The sequence below is a fragment of the Cherax quadricarinatus genome, chromosome 71 (assembly GCF_038502225.1).
Source record: "Cherax quadricarinatus isolate ZL_2023a chromosome 71, ASM3850222v1, whole genome shotgun sequence".
In the NCBI taxonomy this organism is placed as follows: domain Eukaryota; kingdom Metazoa; phylum Arthropoda; class Malacostraca; order Decapoda; family Parastacidae; genus Cherax; species Cherax quadricarinatus.
Genome location: NC_091362.1, coordinates 10,838,525 through 10,859,856, shown reverse-complemented (window position 1 = coordinate 10,859,856; position 21,332 = coordinate 10,838,525). Strand labels below are relative to the sequence as shown.

General features: G+C 46.2%; 1 protein-coding gene across 2 annotated transcripts in view; it reads left to right on the top strand.

Moving 5' to 3' along the window:
• The window catches only part of LOC128700291 (solute carrier organic anion transporter family member 74D), an 876,841-nt gene that overhangs the window by 543,815 nt on the left and 311,694 nt on the right, over positions 1 to 21,332 (top strand). For both annotated transcript variants that reach the window (XM_053793362.2, XM_070100019.1), the window contains one exon: positions 13,854 to 13,896. The gene's annotated coding sequence lies outside the window, so the exon portion shown is untranslated. The remainder of the gene's footprint in view (positions 1 to 13,853; positions 13,897 to 21,332) is intronic.

Here is a 21,332-nt window from a genome sequence, read left to right as displayed (position 1 = left end):
TGGAAAGCCACGCCCACTCGTATGCACCACCAGTGGGACGCTACGTCCACTCGTGTACACCACCAGTGGGACGCCACGCTCACTCGTATGCACCACCAGTGGGACGCTACGTCCACTCGTGTGCACCACCAGTGGGACGCCACGCTCACTCGTATGCACCACCAGTGGGACGCTACGTCCACTCGTGTGCACCACCAGTGTAACGCCACGCCCACTCGTATGCACCACCAGTGGGACGCTACGTCCACTCGTATGCACCACCAGTGGGACGCTACGTCCACTCGTGTGCACCACCAGTGGGACGCCACGCTCACTCGTATGCACCACCAGTGGGACGCTACGTCCACTCGTGTGCACCACCAGTGGGACGCTACGTCCACTCGTGTGCACCACCAGTGGGACGCTACGTCCACTGGTGTGCACCACCAGTGGGACGCCACGCTCACTCGTGTGCACCACCAGTGGGACGCTACGTCCACTCGTGTGCACCACCAGTGGGACGCTACGTCCACTCGTGTGCACCACCAGTGGAACGCCACGCTCACTCGTGTGCACCACCATTGGGACGCCACGCTCACTCGTATGCACCACCAGTGGGACGCTACGTCCACTCGTGTGCACCACCAGTGGGACGCCACGCTCGTGTGCACCACCAGTGGGACGCCACGCTCACTCGTGTGCACCACCAGTGGGACGCCACGCTCACTCGTGTGCACCACCAGTGGGACGCCACGTCCACTCGTGTGCACCACCAGTGGGACGCCACGTCCACTCGTGTGCACCACCAGTGGGACGCCACGCTCGTGTGCACCAGTGGGACGCCACGCTCGTGTGCACCACCAGTGGGACGCCACGCTCGTGTGCACCACCAGTGGGACGCCACGCTCGTGTGCACCACCAGTGGGACGCCACGCTCGTGTGCACCACCAGTGGGACGCCACGCTCACTCGTGTGCACCACCAGTGGGACGCCACGCTCACTCGTGTGCACCACCAGTGGGACGCCACGCTCACTCGTGTGCACCACCAGTGGGACGCCACGCTCACTCGTGTGCACCACCAGTGGGACGCCACGCTCACTCGTGTGCACCACCAGTGGGACGCCACGCTCACTCGTGTGCACCACCAGTGGGACGCCACGTCTACTCGTGTGCACCACCAGTGGGACGCCACGCTCACTCGTGTGCACCACCAGTGGGACGCCACGCTCACTCGTGTGCACCACCAGTGGGACGCCACGCTCACTCGTGTGCACCACCAGTGGGACGCCACGCTCACTCGTGTGCACCACCAGTGGGACGCCACGCTCACTCGTGTGCACCACCAGTGGGACGCCAGGCTCACTTGTGTGCACCACCAGTGGGACGCCACGCTCACTCGTGTGCACCACCAGTGGGACGCCACGCTCACTCGTGTGCACCACCAGTGGGACATAAGAACATAACATAAGAACATAAGAAAGGAGGAACACTGCAGGAGGCCTGCTGGCCCATACTAGGCAGGTCCTTTACAATTCATCCCACTAACAAAACATTTACCCAACCCAATTTTCAATGCTACCCAAGAAATAAGCTCTGATGTGAAAGTCCCACTCAAATCCAACCCTTCCCACTCATGTACTTATCCAACCTAGATTTGAAACTAAACAAAGTCCTAGCCTCAATAACCCAACTAGGTAGACTGTTCCACTCATCAACTACCCTATTTCCAAACCAATACTTTCCTATGTCCTTTCTAAATCTAAACTTATCTAATTTAAATCCATTACTGCGGGTTCTCTCTTGGAGAGACATCCTCAAGACCTTATTAATATCCCCTTTATTAATACCTATCTTCCACTTATACACTTCGATCAGGTCTCCCCTCATTCTTCGTCTAACAAGTGAATGTAACTTAAGAGTCTTCAATCTTTCTTCATAAGGAAGATTTCTGATGCTATGTATTAATTTAGTCATCCTACGCTGAATGTTTTCTAACGAATTTATGTCCATTTTGTAATAGGGAGACCAGAACTGAGCTGCATAATCAAGGTGAGGCCTTACTAATGATGTATAAAGCTGCAGTATGACTTCTGGACTTCTGTTGCTTACACTTCTTGATATAAATCCCAGTAATCTATTTGCCTTATTACGTACGCTTAGGCATTGCTGTCTTGGTTTAAGGTTGCTGCTCACCATAACCCCCAAGTCCTTTTCGCAATCTGTATGGCTAAGTTCTACATCATTTAACTTATAAGTACTAGGGTTATGGACACTCCCAAGCTTCAGAACCTTGCATTTATCTACATTGAACTGCATCTGCCACTTTTCTGACCAAGAATAGAGTTTGTTTAAATCCTCCTGAAGTTCCCTAACATCTACGTTTGAATCAATTATCCTACCTATCTTTGTGTCATCGGCGAATTTGCTCATATCACTAGTAATTCCCTCATCAAGATCATTGATATATATTATAAACAACAACGGGCCCAAGACTGATCCCTGTGGAACGCCACTTGTTACAGATCCCCACTCGGATTTAACCCCATTTATGGACACTCTCTGCTTCCTGTCAGTGAGCCATGACTCGATCCACGAGAGCACTTTTCCCCCAATACCATGAGCTGCCACTTTCTTTAACAGTCTCTGGTGCGGAACTCTATCAAAAGCCTTACTAAAATCTAAGTAAATAATATCAAATTCTTTATTGTGGTCAACAGCCTCAAAAGCTTTACTGAAGAAAGTTAATAAATTAGTTAGACAAGACCGGCCTCTTGTGAATCCATGCTGAGTATCATTAATCAAGCTATGCTTATCGAGATGGCTTCTTATAATCTCAGCTATAATTGACTCTAGTAATTTGCCTACAATTGAGGTCAGGCTTATTGGGCGGTAATTTGACGGTAACGACTTGTCCCCTGTTTTAAAAATAGGAGTTACATTAGCCATCTTCCACATATCAGACACTACACCTGTTTGAAGAGATAAATTAAAAATATTAGTTAATGGTTCACAGAGTTCCATTTTGCATTCCTTAAGAACCCTTGAAAAAACCTCATCAGGACCCGGCGACTTATTTTGCTTCAGTCTGTCTATCTGCCTCACAACCATCTCACTAGTGACTGTGATGTTACATAATTTATCTTCTTCTAGCCCACTGTAAAAATTAATTACTGGAATATTGTTAGTGTCTTCCTGTGTAAAAACTGAGAGAAAATAATTATTTAAAATCAAGCACATTTCATTCTCATTGTCAGTAAGGTGCCCATAGTTATTTTTAAGGGGACCTATCTTATCTCTAACTTTTGTTCTATAGACCTGGAAAAAACTTTTTGGGTTAGTTTTAGAATCCCTAGCAACTTTAATTTCATAGTCCCTTTTAGCTTTTCTTATCCCCTTTTTAATGTCCCTCTTAATGTCAATATACTGATTCATAAGATGACCCTCACCTCTTTTGATACGCCTATAAATTCCTTTCTTATGCCCTAGTAGATATTTGAGCCTATTATTCATCCATTTTGGGTCATTTCTATTTGATCTAATTTCTTTATATGGGATAAACGCTCTTTGAGCAGCATGTATAGTGTTCAGAAAACTGTCATATTGATAGCTCTCTTCGTTACCCCAGTCAACAGATGATAAGTGTTCTCTAAGCCCATCGTAATCTGCTAAGCGAAAATCTGGGACTGTTACTGAGTTATCGCTACTATCGTACTTCCATTCAATGCTAAATGTAATTGATTTGTGGTCGCTAGCACCCAGTTCCTCTGAAATTTCTAAATTATTAACAAGGGATTCATTGTTTGCCATAACTAAGTCAAGCAGGTTATTTCCCCTTGTAGGTTCTGTCACAAACTGCTTCAAAAAACAATCCTGAAATACTTCTAAGAAGTCGTACGATTCTAAATTCCCAGTCAAGAAATTCCAATCAACATGACTAAAGTTAAAGTCTCCTAGAATTACTACATTATCGTGCCTTGTGGCCTTAACAATTTCCTCCCATAGTAGTTTCCCTTGGTCCCTATCTAAGTTAGGGGGACGGTATATCACTCCTAAAATCAGTTTTTCATGCCCCTCTGAAAATTCTATCCAAACAGACTCTGTATGTGTTACTTCAGACTTAATACCCGTTTTTATGCAACAGTTCAAGCGATCTCGGACATACAATGCCACCCCACCCCCCCTCCCAATACTTCTATCTTCTTGGAACAATTTAAAACCCTGAATATGACATTCCGCAGGCATGTCCCGACTTTTTGAATTAAACCACGTCTCAGTTAAGGCAAATACATCAATGTTACCTACACTAGCAACTAATCTCAACTCGTCCATCTTATTCCTAGCACTACGGCAATTAGCATAATAAACATTGAAAGACTCTCCTTTCTCTTTACCCTTCCTGCTCATTTCTATTTTTCTACTAAACCTATTACCGTCCTTATCACCCAAGGTCCCTGGCTTTTCAATATCTATCTCGTTCTTATTTTTACTAGTTCCCCTAGAACTCCTAATATTACTACACTGGGACTTCACTGTTTTCCTGCCAAAACCCATACCACTAACTATTCCTAGTTTAAAGTCCTAACTGCTCCCTCCACTGCAGTTGCCAGTGCTCCCACCCCACACCTAGATAAGTGAAACCCATCCCTAGCATACATGTCATTTCTGCCATAGAAGAGGTCCCAGTTGTCAATGAATGTTACCGCATTTTCCTTACAGTATTTGTCCAGCCAGCAATTGACACCAATTGCCCTGGACAACCATTCACTTCCAACTCCCCTCCTTGGCAAAATACCACATATGAGAGGGTTCCCACCCTTACTCCTAATTATTTCTATTGCTGCCCTATACCTGCTAATCAGGTCCTCACTCCTACGTCTGCCAACATCGTTGCCTCCAGCACTGAGACAGATAATAGGATTGCTCCCATTACCTCTCATGATGTCATCCAGACGGCTAACAATATCCTCCATCCCAGCCCCAGGAAAGCAAACTCTCTGTCTCCTACTCCTGTCCTTCAAGCAGAACGCCCTATCCATATACCTAACTTGGCTATCCCCAACAACAACAATATTCTTACCTTCCTTAATGTCTTTCGTCGTGTCGTTCCCAGTAGTCAACTCACATTCGTCGGGTAGCACTGAGAATGTATTGGATGTTTCCACAACAGTTTCCACGGCAGTCTCTTTCTTCTTCATCGTTTCTACCTTTCCATTCGTCTTCTTGATCGTCAACTTCTTTCCCTGCTGTCCAGCCACTGACCAGTTTCCCTTCTTGACCTGAGGACTCAAAACAGGAGGACTACTACGAATCTTCTTGTTCTCCTCGGTCAATCGCCGAATTTCCAAATTCGCCAACCTCAATTCTTCCTTAAGCTGTTGATAAAGTTGCTCGATGGAGGGCATCTTGCTTCAATTCTAGAGAGCGCGCAAACAGGTCTTCACAGAGCCAAGTACACGTCAACACTGCGCAAATGCCAACTCAATCAGGAGCTACTGCGCAGCACGTCCGCACGGCCCAATGGCTCACTCGTGTGCACCACCAGTGGGACGCCACGCTCACTCGTGTGCACCACCAGTGGGACGCCACGCTCACTCGTGTGCACCACCAGTGGGACGCCACGCTCACTCGTGTGCACCACCAGTGGGACGCCACGCTCACTCGTGTGCACCACCAGTGGGACGCCACGCTCACTCGTGTGCACCACCAGTGGGACGCCACGCTCACTCGTGTGCACCACCAGTGGGACGCCACGCTCACTCGTGTGCACCACCAGTGGGACGCCACGCTCACTCGTGTGCACCACCAGTGGGACGCCACGCTCACTCGTGTGCACCACCAGTGGGACGCCACGCTCACTCGTGTGCACCACCAGTGGGACGCCACGCTCACTCGTGTGCACCACCAGTGGGACGCCACGCTCACTCGTGTGCACCACCAGTGGGACGCCACGCTCACTCGTGTGCACCACCAGTGGGACGCCACGCTCACTCGTGTGCACCACCAGTGGGACGCCACGCTCACTCGTGTGCACCACCAGTGGGACGCCACGCTCACTCGTGTGCACCACCAGTGGGACGCCACGCTCACTCGTGTGCACCACCAGTGGGACGCCACGCTCACTCGTGTGCACCACCAGTGGGACGCCACGCTCACTCGTGTGCACCACCAGTGGGACGCCACGCCCTCTAGTGTGCACCACCGGTGGGACGCCACGCCCTCTAGTGTGCACCACCGGTGGGACGCCACGCCCACTAGTGTGCACCACCGGTGGGACGCCACGCCCTCTAGTGTGCACCACCGGTGGGACGCCACGCCCTCTAGTGTGCACCACCGGTGGGACGCCACGCCCACTAGTGTGCACCACCGGTGGGACGCCACGCTCACTCGTGTGCACCACCGGTGGGACGCCACGCCCACTAGTGTGCACCACTGGTGGGACGCCACGCTCACTCGTGTGCACCACCAGTGGGACGCCACGCCCACTAGTGTGCACCACCAGTGGGACGCCACGCCCACTAGTGTGCACCACCAGTGGGACGGCACGCTCACTCGTGTGCACCACCAGTGGGACGCTACGCCCACTCGTGTGCACCACCAGTGGGACGCTACGCCCACTCGTGTGCACCACCAGTGGGACGCTACGTCCACTCGTGTGCACCACCAGTGGGACGCTACGTCCACTCGTGTGCACCACCAGTGGGACGCTACGTCCACTCGTGTGCACCACCAGTGGGACGCTACGTCCACTCGTGTGCACCACCAGTGGGACGCTACGTCCACTCGTGTGCACCACCAGTGGGACGCTACGTCCACTCGTGTGCACCACCAGTGGGACGCTACGTCCACTCGTGTGCACCACTGTTGTTTGTAATACAAAGTGATGTTAATATATTAGATGGTATCTCTGTCTTGGTCATCAACCCTGCAACACTATCACTATCATCAACCCTGCAACACTATCACTATCATCAACCCTGCAACACTATCACTATCATCAACCCTGCAACACTATCACTATCATCAACCCTGCAACACTATCACTATCATCAACCCTGCAACACTATCACTATCATCAACCCTGCAACACTATCACTATCATCAACCCTGCAACACTATCACTATCATCAACCCTGCAACACTATCACTATCATCAACCCTGCAACACTATCACTATCATCAACCCTGCAACACTATCACTATCATCAACCCTGCAACACTATCACTATCATCAACCCTGCAACACTATCACTATCATCAACCCTGCAACACTATCACTATCATCAACCCTACAACACTATCACTATCATCAACCCTGCAACACTATCACTATCATCAACCCTGCAACACTATCACTATCATCAACCCTGCAACACTATCACTATCATCAACCCTGCAACACTATCACTATCAGCAACCCTGCAACACTATCACTATCATCAACCCTGCAACACTATCACTATCATCAACCCTGCAACACTATCACTATCATCAACCCTGCAACACTATCACTATCATCAACCCTGCAACACTATCACTATCATCAACCCTGCAACACTATCAACACTGCAACACTATCATCAGTTCTGCAAGACTGTCATCAACCCTGCAACATTATCAACCTTGCAACACTGTCATCAACCCTGCAACATTATCAACCTTGCAACACTGTCATCAAACTTGCATCACTATCAACCATGCAACACTATCAACACTGCAACACTAAAAACCCTGCAATACTGTCAACCCTGAAAAACTATCATCAGTTCTGCAACATGATCAACACTATCATCAACACTATCAACTCTGCAACATTGTCATGAACCCTGCAGCACAATCATCACTGTCATCAACCTTGCAACATCAACACTTCAACACTATCAACCCTGCAATACTATCATCAACCCTGAAAAAACTTTCATCAATTCTGCAACATTATCAACACTGCAACACTATCATCAACACTGCAACACTGTCATCAACCCTGCAACACCATGAACAACCTTGCAACACCAACACTGGCATCAACCCTGCAACACCAACACTATAACCAACCCTGCAACACTGTCATCTACCTTGCAACACCATCAACACTGTCATCAACCCTGCAACACCAACACTATAACCAACCCTGCAACACTGTCATCAACCCTGCAACACCATCATCAACACTGTCATCAACCCTGCAACACCATGAACAACCTTGCAACACCAACACTGGCATCAACCCTGCAACACCATCAACACTGTCATCAACCCTGCAACACCAACACTATAACCAACCCTGCAACACTGTCATCTACCTTGCAACACCATCAACACTGTCATCAACCCTGCAACACCATCAACTCGGCAACACAAAATTTTGGAAAATATTGAGTAGAGGTGGAGGGGCAAGAGTTAAAAATGTGGGGCCCGTATTGGGATTTTTCCCCTCCATTTCCTCGGCTCCAACCTAATTACCTTTCATACCCTAGGCATTGTATGACCCTTGTGGTTTTACAGCTTTCCCAACGTTCTTCCCCAGCGAAGAGGAAGGTAGAGGCAGTGGAAAGGTCATGTCTGAAGGCAATGTGTGATCTAAATACAATACAACGAATACGTAGTTTAGAGGTAAGGTTGTTATGTTAGGTTAGGTTAGGTAAGGTAAGGTAAGGTAAGGTAAGGTAAGGTTAGGTAAGGTAAGGTAAGGTTGGGTTCGCCAGGAAACAGGACAAGAGTTTCCTGACGCAGGCCTCAGTCATACGATGACCCACAGCTGGAGTTTAGATTTTTAGGAGGAGGTGCGAGGTTGCCAGAGATATTGTTCGGCGGGTGGAGAGGGGTTTGTTGAGGTGGTTTGGGCATTTAGAGAGGTTGGAGACAAATAAGATGACTAAGGGGGTATTTAAATCTGGGGTGGAAGGAAGGAGGGGTAGGGGTCGTCCAAGGAAAAATTGGAGGGAGACGGGTAGAGAGTTTTGAGTGCTTGTGGCTTGGACATCCAACAGGCTTGTGTGAGTGTGTTAGATAGTAGAGGCAAGTGGTTTGTGATGATGGGCTGTTGGAGTGTGAGCAAGGAAACTATTTATGAAGGAATTCGAGGAAAGCAGTAAGCCGGACTTGAGTCCTGGTGGTGGGAAGTGCAGTGCCTGTAGAGTCCTGGTGGTGGGAAGTGCAGTGCCTGTAGAGTCCTGGTGGTGGGAAGTGCAGTGCCTGTAGAGTCCTGGTGGTGGGAAGTGCAGTGCCTGTAGAGTCCTGGTGGTGGGAAGTGCAGTGCCTGTAGAGTCCTGGTGGTGGGAAGTGCAGTGCCTGTAGAGTCCTGGTGGTGGGAAGTGCAGTGCCTGTAGAGTCCTGGTGGTGGGAAGTGCAGTGCCTGTAGAGTCCTGGTGGTGGGAAGTGCAGTGCCTGTAGAGTCCTGGTGGTGGGAAGTGCAGTGCCTGTAGAGTCCTGGTGGTGGGAAGTACAGTGCCTGTAGAGTCCTGGTGGTGGGAAGTACAGTGCCTGTAGAGTCCTGGTGGTGGGAAGTACAGTGCCTGTAGAGTCCTGGTGGTGGGAAGTACAGTGCCTGTAGAGTCCTGGTGGTGGGAAGTACAGTGCCTGTAGAGTCCTGGTGGTGGGAAGTACAGTGCCTGTAGAGTCCTGGTGGTGGGAAGTACAGTGCCTGTAGAGTCCTGGTGGTGGGAAGTACAGTGCCTGTACTCTGAAAGTGGGGTGAAGATATTTCGCTTTAGAAAGTCATCTGAACCATGATGTCAGCTTCTGGCAAGACACTGATTGAATGAATGACAAAGAAAGTGTTTCTTCTTCTTTTACGGGTCACTCTACCTCGGTGGGAGACGGCCGGAGTGCTACTATTGGTACGAATAATATTATAACAATAATAAAGGTTAAAAATGACACGTGTGTGTGTGTGTGTGTGTGTGTGTCTATATATATATATATATATATATATATATATATATATATATATATATATATATATATATAATACATATATAATACATATATATTTATATACACACACACACACACACACATATATATATATATATATATATATATATATATATATATATATATATATATTTATATATATATATTTATATATGTATATCTCTGCATTTATATATAGGTATATATATACATATATATATATATATATATAAATATATAAATATATAAATTTATAAAACTGGGTTGCTTAAATGTGCGTGGATGTAGTGCGGATGACAAGAAACAGATGATTGCTGATGTTATGAATGAAAAGAAGTTGGATGTCCTGGCCCTAAGCGAAACAAAGCTGAAGGGGGTAGGAGAGTTTCAGTGGGGGGAAATAAATGGGATTAAATCTGGAGTATCTGAGAGAGTTAGAGCAAAGGAAGGGGTAGCAGTAATGTTAAATGATCAGTTATGGAAGGAGAAAAGAGAATATGAATGTGTAAATTCAAGAATTATGTGGATTAAAGTAAAGGTTGGATGCGAGAAGTGGGTCATAATAAGCGTGTATGCACCTGGAGAAGAGAGGAATGCAGAGGAGAGAGAGAGATTTTGGGAGATGTTAAGTGAATGTATAGGAGCCTTTGAACCAAGTGAGAGAGTAATTGTGGTAGGGGACTTGAATGCTAAAGTAGGAGAAACTTTTAGAGAGGGTGTGGTAGGTAAGTTTGGGGTGCCAGGTGTAAATGATAATGGGAGCCCTTTGATTGAACTTTGTATAGAAAGGGGTTTAGTTATAGGTAATACATATTTTAAGAAAAAGAGGATAAATAAGTATACACGATATGATGTAGGGCGAAATGACAGTAGTTTGTTGGATTATGTATTGGTAGATAAAAGACTGTTGAGTAGACTTCAGGATGTACATGTTTATAGAGGGGCCACAGATATATCAGATCACTTTCTAGTTGTAGCTACACTGAGAGTAAAAGGTAGATGGGATACAAGGAGAATAGAAGCATCAGGGAAGAGAGAGGTGAAGGTTTATAAACTAAAAGAGGAGGCAGTTAGGGTAAGATATAAACAGCTATTGGAGGATAGATGGGCTAATGAGAGCATAGGCAATGGGGTCGAAGAGGTATGGGGTAGGTTTAAAAATGTAGTGTTAGAGTGTTCAGCAGAAGTTTGTGGTTACAGGAAAGTGGGTGCAGGAGGGAAGAGGAGCGATTGGTGGAATGATGATGTAAAGAGAGTAGTAAGGGAGAAAAAGTTAGCATATGAGAAGTTTTTACAAAGTAGAAGTGATGCAAGGAGGGAAGAGTATATGGAGAAAAAGAGAGAAGTTAAGAGAGTGGTGAAGCAATGTAAAAAGAGAGCAAATGAGAGAGTGGGTGAGATGTTATCAACAAATTTTGTTGAAAATAAGAAAAAGTTTTGGAGTGAGATTAACAAGTTAAGAAAGCCTAGAGAACAAATGGATTTGTCAGTTAAAAATAGGAGAGGAGAGTTATTAAATGGAGAGTTAGAGGTATTGGGAAGATGGAAGGAATATTTTGAGGAATTGTTAAATGTTGATGAAGATAGGGAAGCTGTGATTTCGTGTATAGGGCAAGGAGGAATAACATCTTGTAGGAGTGAGGAAGAGCCAGTTGTGAGTGTGGGGGAAGTTCGTGAGGCAGTAGGTAAAATGAAAGGGGGTAAGGCAGCCGGGATTGATGGGATAAAGATAGAAATGTTAAAAGCAGGTGGGGATATAGTTTTGGAGTGGTTGGTGCAATTATTTAATAAATGTATGGAAGAGGGTAAGGTACCTAGGGATTGGCAGAGAGCATGCATAGTTCCTTTGTATAAAGGCAAAGGGGATAAAAGAGAGTGCAAAAATTATAGGGGGATAAGTCTGTTGAGTGTACCTGGTAAAGTGTATGGTAGAGTTATAATTGAAAGAATTAAGAGTAAGACGGAGAATAGGATAGCAGATGAACAAGGAGGCTTTAGGAAAGGTAGGGGGTGTGTGGACCAGGTGTTTACAGTGAAACATATAAGTGAACAGTATTTAGATAAGGCTAAAGAGGTCTTTGTGGCATTTATGGATTTGGAAAAGGCGTATGACAGGGTGGATAGGGGGGCAATGTGGCAGATGTTGCAAGTGTATGGTGTAGGAGGTAGGTTACTGAAAGCAGTGAAGAGTTTTTACGAGGATAGTGAGGCTCAAGTTAGAGTATGTAGGAAAGAGGGAATTTTTTTTCCAGTAAAAGTAGGCCTTAGACAAGGATGTGTGATGTCACCGTGGTTGTTTAATATATTTATAGATGGGGTTGTAAGAGAAGTAAATGCGAGGGTCTTGGCAAGAGGCGTGGAGTTAAAAGATAAAGAATCACACACAAAGTGGGAGTTGTCACAGCTGCTCTTTGCTGATGACACTGTGCTCTTGGGAGATTCTGAAGAGAAGTTGCAGAGATTGGTGGATGAATTTGGTAGGGTGTGCAAAAGAAGAAAATTAAAGGTGAATACAGGAAAGAGTAAGGTTATGAGGATAACAAAAAGATTAGGTGATGAAAGATTGAATATCAGATTGGAGGGAGAGAGTATGGAGGAGGTGAACGTATTCAGATATTTGGGAGTGGACGTGTCAGCGGATGGGTCTATGAAAGATGAGGTGAATCATAGAATTGATGAGGGAAAAAGAGTGAGTGGTGCACTTAGGAGTCTGTGGAGACAAAGAACTTTGTCCTTGGAGGCAAAGAGGGGAATGTATGAGAGTATAGTTTTACCAACGCTCTTATATGGGTGTGAAGCGTGGGTGATGAATGTTGCAGCGAGGAGAAGGCTGGAGGCAGTGGAGATGTCATGTCTGAGGGCAATGTGTGGTGTGAATATAATGCAGAGAATTCGTAGTTTGGAAGTTAGGAGGAGGTGCGGGATTACCAAAACTGTTGTCCAGAGGGCTGAGGAAGGGTTGTTGAGGTGGTTCGGACATGTAGAGAGAATGGAGCGAAACAGAATGACTTCAAGAGTGTATCAGTCTGTAGTGGAAGGAAGGCGGGGTAGGGGTCGGCCTAGGAAGGGTTGGAGGGAGGGGGTAAAGGAGGTTTTGTGTGCGAGGGGCTTGGACTTCCAGCAGGCATGCGTGAGCGTGTTTGATAGGAGTGAATGGAGACAAATGGTTTTTAATACTTGACGTGCTGTTGGAGTGTGAGCAAAGTAACATTTATGAAGGGATTCAGGGAAACCGGCAGGCCGGACTTGAGTCCTGGAGATGGGAAGTACAGTGCCTGCACTCTGAAGGAGGGGTGTTAATGTTGCAGTTTAAAAACTGTAGTGTAAAGCACCCTTCTGGCAAGACAGTGATGGAGTGAATGATGGTGAAAGTTTTTCTTTTTCGGGCCACCCTGCCTTGGTGGGAATCGGCCGGTGTGATAATAAAAAAAAAAAATAAAATAAAATATATATACATATATATATATATATATATATATATATATATTATATGTCGTGCCGAATAAGTAAAATTGATCAATTAGTAAGAACTCATTTAAAATTAAGTCCTTTCTAAAATTTTCTCTTGTATGTTGAAAGATATATTTTTATTCATTTATGTTAATGTAAAAAGTAATAACTTTTTTAACAAAAGAACCTTAGAAAACTTACCTAACCTTATTACACCTAGCGCAATTTAATTTAGCCTAATCCAACTAAATATATTTTAGATAAGTTTACAATAATTTAGTAATAAACAAATACAATGAAATAGTTTTTTTTTTGTTAGGTTCAGAATGATTTTTACGAAATTATTGCATACACAAATTTTCGCTTGCCTTATTCGACAAGAAGAGCGTTGCTCCTTAAGCCAAAATAGCAAGTTTTACCTATTCGGCACGAGACACACACACACACAATTATATATATATAATATGTAATGCAAATATAAATGTATATAACGTTAGTGTTGATGTTACAGGAGCGTGTGTTAAGAGAGAGCACCTCATACGCCCCCAGGCCAGGTAAGTGTCTTTGTGTTGTTACCTAGCACTCACCTGTACACTACCTGGGTGTAGGTGGGGGTTATAGTAGGTGATGGTGTAGGTGGTTATAGTGTTATTTGCAGCCATCTAAACTAACCATACATTACGTAACCCAAAATAACCTTACCTACCCTAATATAATCTTATTTAACTCACACTACCCCATTATTTCCTAACGAACACTAGTCCCTCCTTATCTAACCTAACTATGGCCAGTTCCACTGCTCACCCAGCGTGTGGCTGAGTGAACAGTGGTATCATCCATGGCCAGCTTCACTACTCACTCAGCGTGTGGCTGAGTGAACAGTGGTATCATCCATGGCCAGCTTCACTACTCACCCAGCGTGTGGCTGAGTGAACAGTGGCATCATCCATGGCCAGCTTCACTACTCACCCAGCGTGTGGCTGAGTGAACAGTGGCATAATCCATGGCCAGCTTCACTACTCACCCAGCGTGTGGCTGAGTGAACAGTGGCATAATCCATGGCCAGCTTCACTACTCACCCAGCGTGTGGCTGAGTGAACAGTGGCATAATCCATGGCCAGCTTCACTACTCACTCAGCGTGTGGCTGAGTGAACAGTGGCATCATCCATGGCCAGCTTCACTACTCACCCAACGTGTGGCTGAGTGAACAGTGGCATCATCCATGGCCAGCTTCACTACTCACCCAGCGTGTGGCTGAGTGAACAGTGGTATCATCCATGGCCAGCTTCACTACTCACCCAGCGTGTGGCTGAGTGAACAGTGGTATCATCCATGGCCAGCTTCACTACTCACCCAGCGTGTGGCTGAGTGAACAGTGGCATCATCCATGGCCAGCTTCACTACTCACCCAGCGTGTGGCTGAGTGAACAGTGGCATCATCCATGGCCAGCTTCACTACTCACCCAGCGTGTGGCTGAGTGAACAGTGGCATCATCCATGGCCAGCTTCACTACTCACCCAACGTATAAATAATCTGAGCAAACATTGTTTTAGCAATTTAAATGAGCTTGAGATTATCTTCACGCTCTTTGAATTTGCTTACCTGGCAACGACTTTCTGGGAGTTCGTCTTTAGGACGACCGTGTCTTAGCGACCACCACACTAACCAGACTATGGTCTTAGCGACCACCAGACTAACCAGACTTTGGTCTTACCAATCACCAGGCTATGGTCTTAGCGATCACCAGACTATGGTCTTAGCGACCACCAGACTATGGTCTTAGCGACCACCAGACTATGGTCTTAGCGACCACCAGACTATGGTCTTAGCGACCACCAGACTATGGTCTTAGCGACCACCAGACTATGGTCTTAGCGACCACCAGACTATGGTCTTAGCGACCACCAGACTAACCAGACTATGGTCTTAGCGACCACCAGACTAACCAGACTATGGTCTTAGCGACCACCAGACTAACCAAACTATGGTCTTAGCGACCACCAGACTATGGTCTTAGCGACCACCAGTCTATGGTCTTAGCGACCACCAGTCTATGGTCTTAGCGACCACCAGTCTATGATCTTAGCGACCACCAGTCTATGGTCTTAGCGACCACCAGACTATGGTCTTAGCGACCACCAGACTATGGTCTTAGCGACCACCAGACTATGGTCTTAGCGACCACCAGACTATGGTCTTAGCGACCACCAGACTATGGTCTTAGCGACCACCAGACTATGGTCTTAGCGACCACCAGACTATGGTCTTAGCGACCACCAGACTATGGTCTTAGCGACCACCAGACTATGGTCTTAGCGACCACCAGACTATGATCTTAGCGACCACCAGACTATGGTCTTAGCGACCACCAGTCTATGGTCTTAGCGACCACCAGTCTATGGTCTTAGCGACCACCAGACTATGGTCTTAGCGACCACCAGACTATGGTCTTAGCAACCACCAGACTATGGTCTTAGCGACCACCAGACTATGGTCTTAGCGACCACCAGACTATGGTCTTAGCGACCACCAGACTATGGTCTTAGCGACCACCAGACTATGGTCTTAGCGACCACCAGACTATGGTCTTAGCGACCACCAGACTATGGTCTTAGCGACCACCAGACTTTGGTCTTAGCGACCACCAGACTTTGGTCTTAGCGACCACCAGACTATGGTCTTAGGGACCACCAGACTATGGTCTTAGGGACCACAAGGCTGTGGTTTTAGTGACCACCAGACTAGTGTAAAGGGACCCCACCAGGCTGTAGTCTTAGGATCCCCGCCAGACTTTAGCCTTGAAGAACACAAGTCTCTGATCTTTTGGGACTCTTACTATGGCGCTAGGGAGCAGCAGTCTTTGTGGTCCTAAACTGCGAGAACCTCTATACAAGAAAACACAGATGGAAATTGGACACAGAGATGTTTATAGAGATTTTAGGAAGTACTTCTTTAGTCCCAACCGATGGAAATATTTTTTGAGATTGATGAGGGTGTAGTGGAACCAATTAAAATACACAGCCTCAAGAGTGGGTATGAAAGTGTCGATGAGGCCAGAAACTACTAATGGCATGGGGGAGTATCTTAGGAAGTGGGGTCAGGAGCTGAGACTCAACCCCTGCAAATACAAGATGGCAAATCAATAAGCTCGCACTCAAACGCGCATATATAAATATATATATATATATATATATTTGTGTGTGTGCTCACCTGATTGTGGTTGCAGGGGTCGTGTGTGTACTTACCTATTTGTGGTTGCAGGTGTCCAGTCATAGCTCCTGGCCACGCCTCTTCACTGATTGTTACTAGGTCCTCTGCCTCCCTGATCCATGAGCTTTATCAAACCTCGTCTTAAAACAATGTATGGTTCCTGCCTCCACTACGTCACTTTCTAGGCTGTTCCACTTCCTGACAACTCTATGACTGAAGTAATACTTCCTAACATCCCTTTCATTCATAGGAGTCTTCAATTTCCAATTGTGACCCCTTGTTTCTGTGTCCCATCTCTGGAACATCCTGTCTTTGTCAGCCTTGTCAGTTCGTCGCAGTATTTTATATGTCGTTATCATGTCTTCCCTGACCCTCGTGTGTGTGTGTGTGTGCGCGCGCGCGCGTGCAAAAATGTAATGGTGGTATGATGTCTATACCTGAAAAAAATATGTATTAGATAGACAAAAGACTCAAAAGATAACAAAATAGCACCAAGATGACTGGTTCTCTGAAGAGCTGAAGACATCAGACATTCCCGCCACGGCTGATAGAAGTAAAAGAAGAGACATGGCAGCTGTGACTACGTAATGGGGTGTAACCCTCACACGTTCCTTCAAACAAGCAAATATCCAGCAGAGACATTCACGTCTCAAAGACTGCAAAATATGATGGTGAACTACACAAATAAAATATGCTGGTGAAGTCTGAAGATGTCTGCTAAGCAGGGAAAAAGTCTCATCAATAATGATATCAAACTGTAGCGCATGTCATACTCATCAAACCTGACTTCAATAGTAAATAAATTGTTCAAGTTAAGCTGATATAAGAAGAAGTCACCTGAGTACATATAATATACTGAGTCTCAACACGGACTCACGAGAGGCCGTTCATGCATGACAACTTTATTGTCCTTTAGTAAAGTATTTAAAGCAGTGGATCATAATAAAGAATACGTTGTTGTTTATTTGGATTTCGGTAAGACTTTTGATAGAGTAGCACACAACAACTGTTAAGGAAGATGGGCGAACTGAAACATGATCCAGGGGGGACTGAAACATGATCCAGAGGAGGACTGAAACATGATCCAGGGGAGGACTGAAACATGATCCAGGGGAGGACTGAAACATGATCCAGGGGGGACTGAAACATGATCCAGGGGAGGACTGAAACATGATCCAGGGGAGGACTGAAACATGATCCAGGGGGGACTGAAACATGATCCAGGGGGGACTGAAACATGATCCAGCGGAGGACTGAAACATGATCCAGGGGAGGACTGAAACATGATCCAGGGGAGGACTGAAACATGATCCAGGGGGGACTGAAACATGATCCAGGGGAGGACTGAAACATGATCCAGGGGAGGACTGAAACATGATCCAGGGGGGACTGAAACATGATCCAGGGGGGACTGAAACATGATCCAGGGGAGGACTGAAACATGATCCAGGGGAGGACTGAAACATGATCCAGGGGAGGACTGAAACATGATCCAGGGGAGGACTGAAACATGATCCAGGGGGGACTGAAACATGATCCAGGGGAGGACTGAAACATGATCCAGGGGGGACTGAAACATGATCCCGGGGGGACTGAAACATGATCCAGGGGAGGACTGAAACATGATCCAGGGGGGACTGAAACATGATCCAGGGGAGGACTGAAACATGATCCAGGGGGGACTGAAACATGATCCAGGGGGGACTGAAACATGATCCAGGGGAGGACTGAAACATAATCCAGGGGGGACTGAAACATGATCCAGGGGGGACTGAAACATGATCCAGGGGGGACTGAAACATGATCCAGGGGAGGACTGAAACATGATCCAGGGGGGAATGAAATATGATCCAGGGGGGACTGAAACATGATCCAGGGGAGGACTGAAACATGATCCAGGGGGGGACTGAAACATGATCCAGGGGGGACTGAAACATGATCCAGGGGAGGACTGAAACATGATCCAGGGGAGGACTGAAACATGATCCAGGGGGGAATGAAATATGATCCAAGGGGGACTGAAACATGATCCAGGGGAGGACTGAAACATGATCCAGGGGGGACTGAAACATGATCCAGGGGGGACTGAAACATGATCCAGGGGGGGGACTGAAACATGATCCAGGGGGGACTGAAACATGATCCAGGGGGGACTGAAACATGATCCAGGGGAGGACTGAAACATGATCCAGGGGAGGACTGAAACATGATCCAGGGGGGAATGAAATATGATCCAAGGGGGACTGAAACATGATCCAGGGGAGGACTGAAACATGATCCAGGGGGGGACTGAAACATGATCCAGGGGGGACTGAAACATGATCCAGGGGAGGACTGAAACATGATCCAGGGGAGGACTGAAACATGATCCAGGAGAGGACTGAAACATGATCCAGGGGGGATTGAAACATGATCCAGGGGGGGACTGAAACATGATCCAGGGGGGACTGAAACATGGGCCATAATGGACTGAAACATAGTCTAGGGGGACTGAAATATGATCCAGGGGGGAATGAAACATGATCCAGGGGGGACTGAAACATGGGCCATAATGGACTGAAACAGTCTAGGGGGACTGAAACATGATCCAGGGGGGACTGAAACATGATCCAGGGGGGACTGAAACATTGTGCATAATGGACTGAAACATAGTCTAGGGGGACTGAAACCTGATCCAGGGGGACTGAAACCTGATCCAGGGGGACTGCTCATAGTATAGAAGTTGTGCCATGGATGGAGAGTCATGGCCAGCCAGTTGATTTATCTTTAATGAGTTTCCACAGTTTTTCTACTTCGAGAATTTGCATAAATGGGTTGAAATCAGACAGGAGACCAGACACAAGTGACGCTCAACAAGGATCAGTTTTAGCCCCTTTGTTGTTTATAATAACAAGTTAGTTTGATGATGACACGAAGATAAACCGAAAGAAAAATTCTGAGGAGGATAGCAGATGGCGTTCCATGTGGATAAATAAAAGAAGATATAAAGGTGTCTACAGTATGGATGATAGAATACAAGTGTAAACACGTGTATGTTCTTGTGTTCTTTCATCCATATGTGGGTAAGCACAAAGTCTTAATCCTTGGCTCATGCTTATGTACTAGATCAAGAGCTTAATCATATAAAATGTGAAAAATATTTGAGGGTAAAGGTGAGCAGAAATCTGAAGCCTAGGCGATCGTGTTAAGACGTGTATGTAACAAGAGTCTACAGGTTATATTACAACTCTCTACAACAGAGACATCATCAGGACGAAAGATCACTATGACAGCCCCAACAGTGAAACAGAAGTGAAACAAGATCTATGTAGAGGAAACGGTTAGGAATTTTTCTTCATGAGTCCAAAAGCATACAAAGCCTACAACCACAACAACAAAAATGTTTCTGTCTTACAAAGATTTAAAGAGGAACATCTGCACTGAAAGAAGAAGTGATCTAGACAGAATGCAACACTGAGGGCGCCACTTTATTGAATCATCCTTAATCTCTACTACCAACAACATAGAGCAAAGAACTGGTGATTCATTGTCTGAGTTACTATTACGCACAAGATGAGTCAGTAGGCCTGTCAGGTAGGGCCATTGAAGCTAAAACCTTGAGCTACTTTAAAAATAGGTTAGACAAATATGTGAGACAGCTAGGATTCAAGTAGGAGCTGCCTAGCATTAGTTAATAGTGTTACTGAAGCTACTGAACAAGCTGGACTATCGTGTGGGTGTGAAACATTGAAACTGAGAAGGATTTGCTAAGTATGGGCCAGTAGGCCTGCTGCAGTGCTCCTGCATTCCTGTGACTTTATGTGGCCGGTTTCGAAGGCTTTTCTACCCTCGCAAGCTTCTGTGTTGATTATCTGGTCATCCAGGTTGTTGGTGTTATATACTACAACCTTTTGGAACAATTATTATTTTTAACGTACCAGCAGTCTCCCACCCAGATAGTGACAAAAAAAGAAAGTTTTTTTTTTTATATTTAGTAATTTATACAGAAGGGGTTACTAACCCCTTGATCCCGGTATTTTAGTCGTCTCATTATTATTAATTATGAACCATTTGGGTTTACAGCGCCTGGTGTATAGAAGGAAATTATGTTTTATTAAGAGCAAAGGATTGCTTCAGTTCCTTAAATCAAGAGAACTTCCCGGCATCAAGGCACTCCTTGGCACCGGCATCAAGGCACTCCTTGGCACTGTACGAAATCACGTGAAAAATTACAGTGAAGAGGGGACAACTCTACTGCTGCCACTACTAACTGTTAATTATTATGACCTTACGACACCAGACTAACACACTCTCAAGGTCACCTGACCGCACTACCACACTCAAGGTCACCTGACCACAACAACACTCTCAAGGTCACTTGACTACACTCTCAAGGTCACCTGACCACACTACCACATTCTCAAGATCAACTAAACACACCAGTAGACACAAGAACCACCAGACACAGGGTAGGACACAGGAACCACCAGACACATGATGAGACACAGGTACCACCAGACACAGGGTAGGACACAGGAACCGCCAGACACATGATGAGACACAGGTACCACCAAACACAGGAAAAGACACAGGTACCACCAGACACAGGATATGACACAGAGTAGGACACAGGTACCATCAGACACAGGTACCATCAGACACAGGTACCATCAGACACAGGTACCATCAGACACAGGTACCATCAGACACAGGTACCATCAGACACAGGTACCATCAGACACAGGTACCATCAGACACAGGTACCATCAGACACGGGAACCACCAGACACAGGAACCAC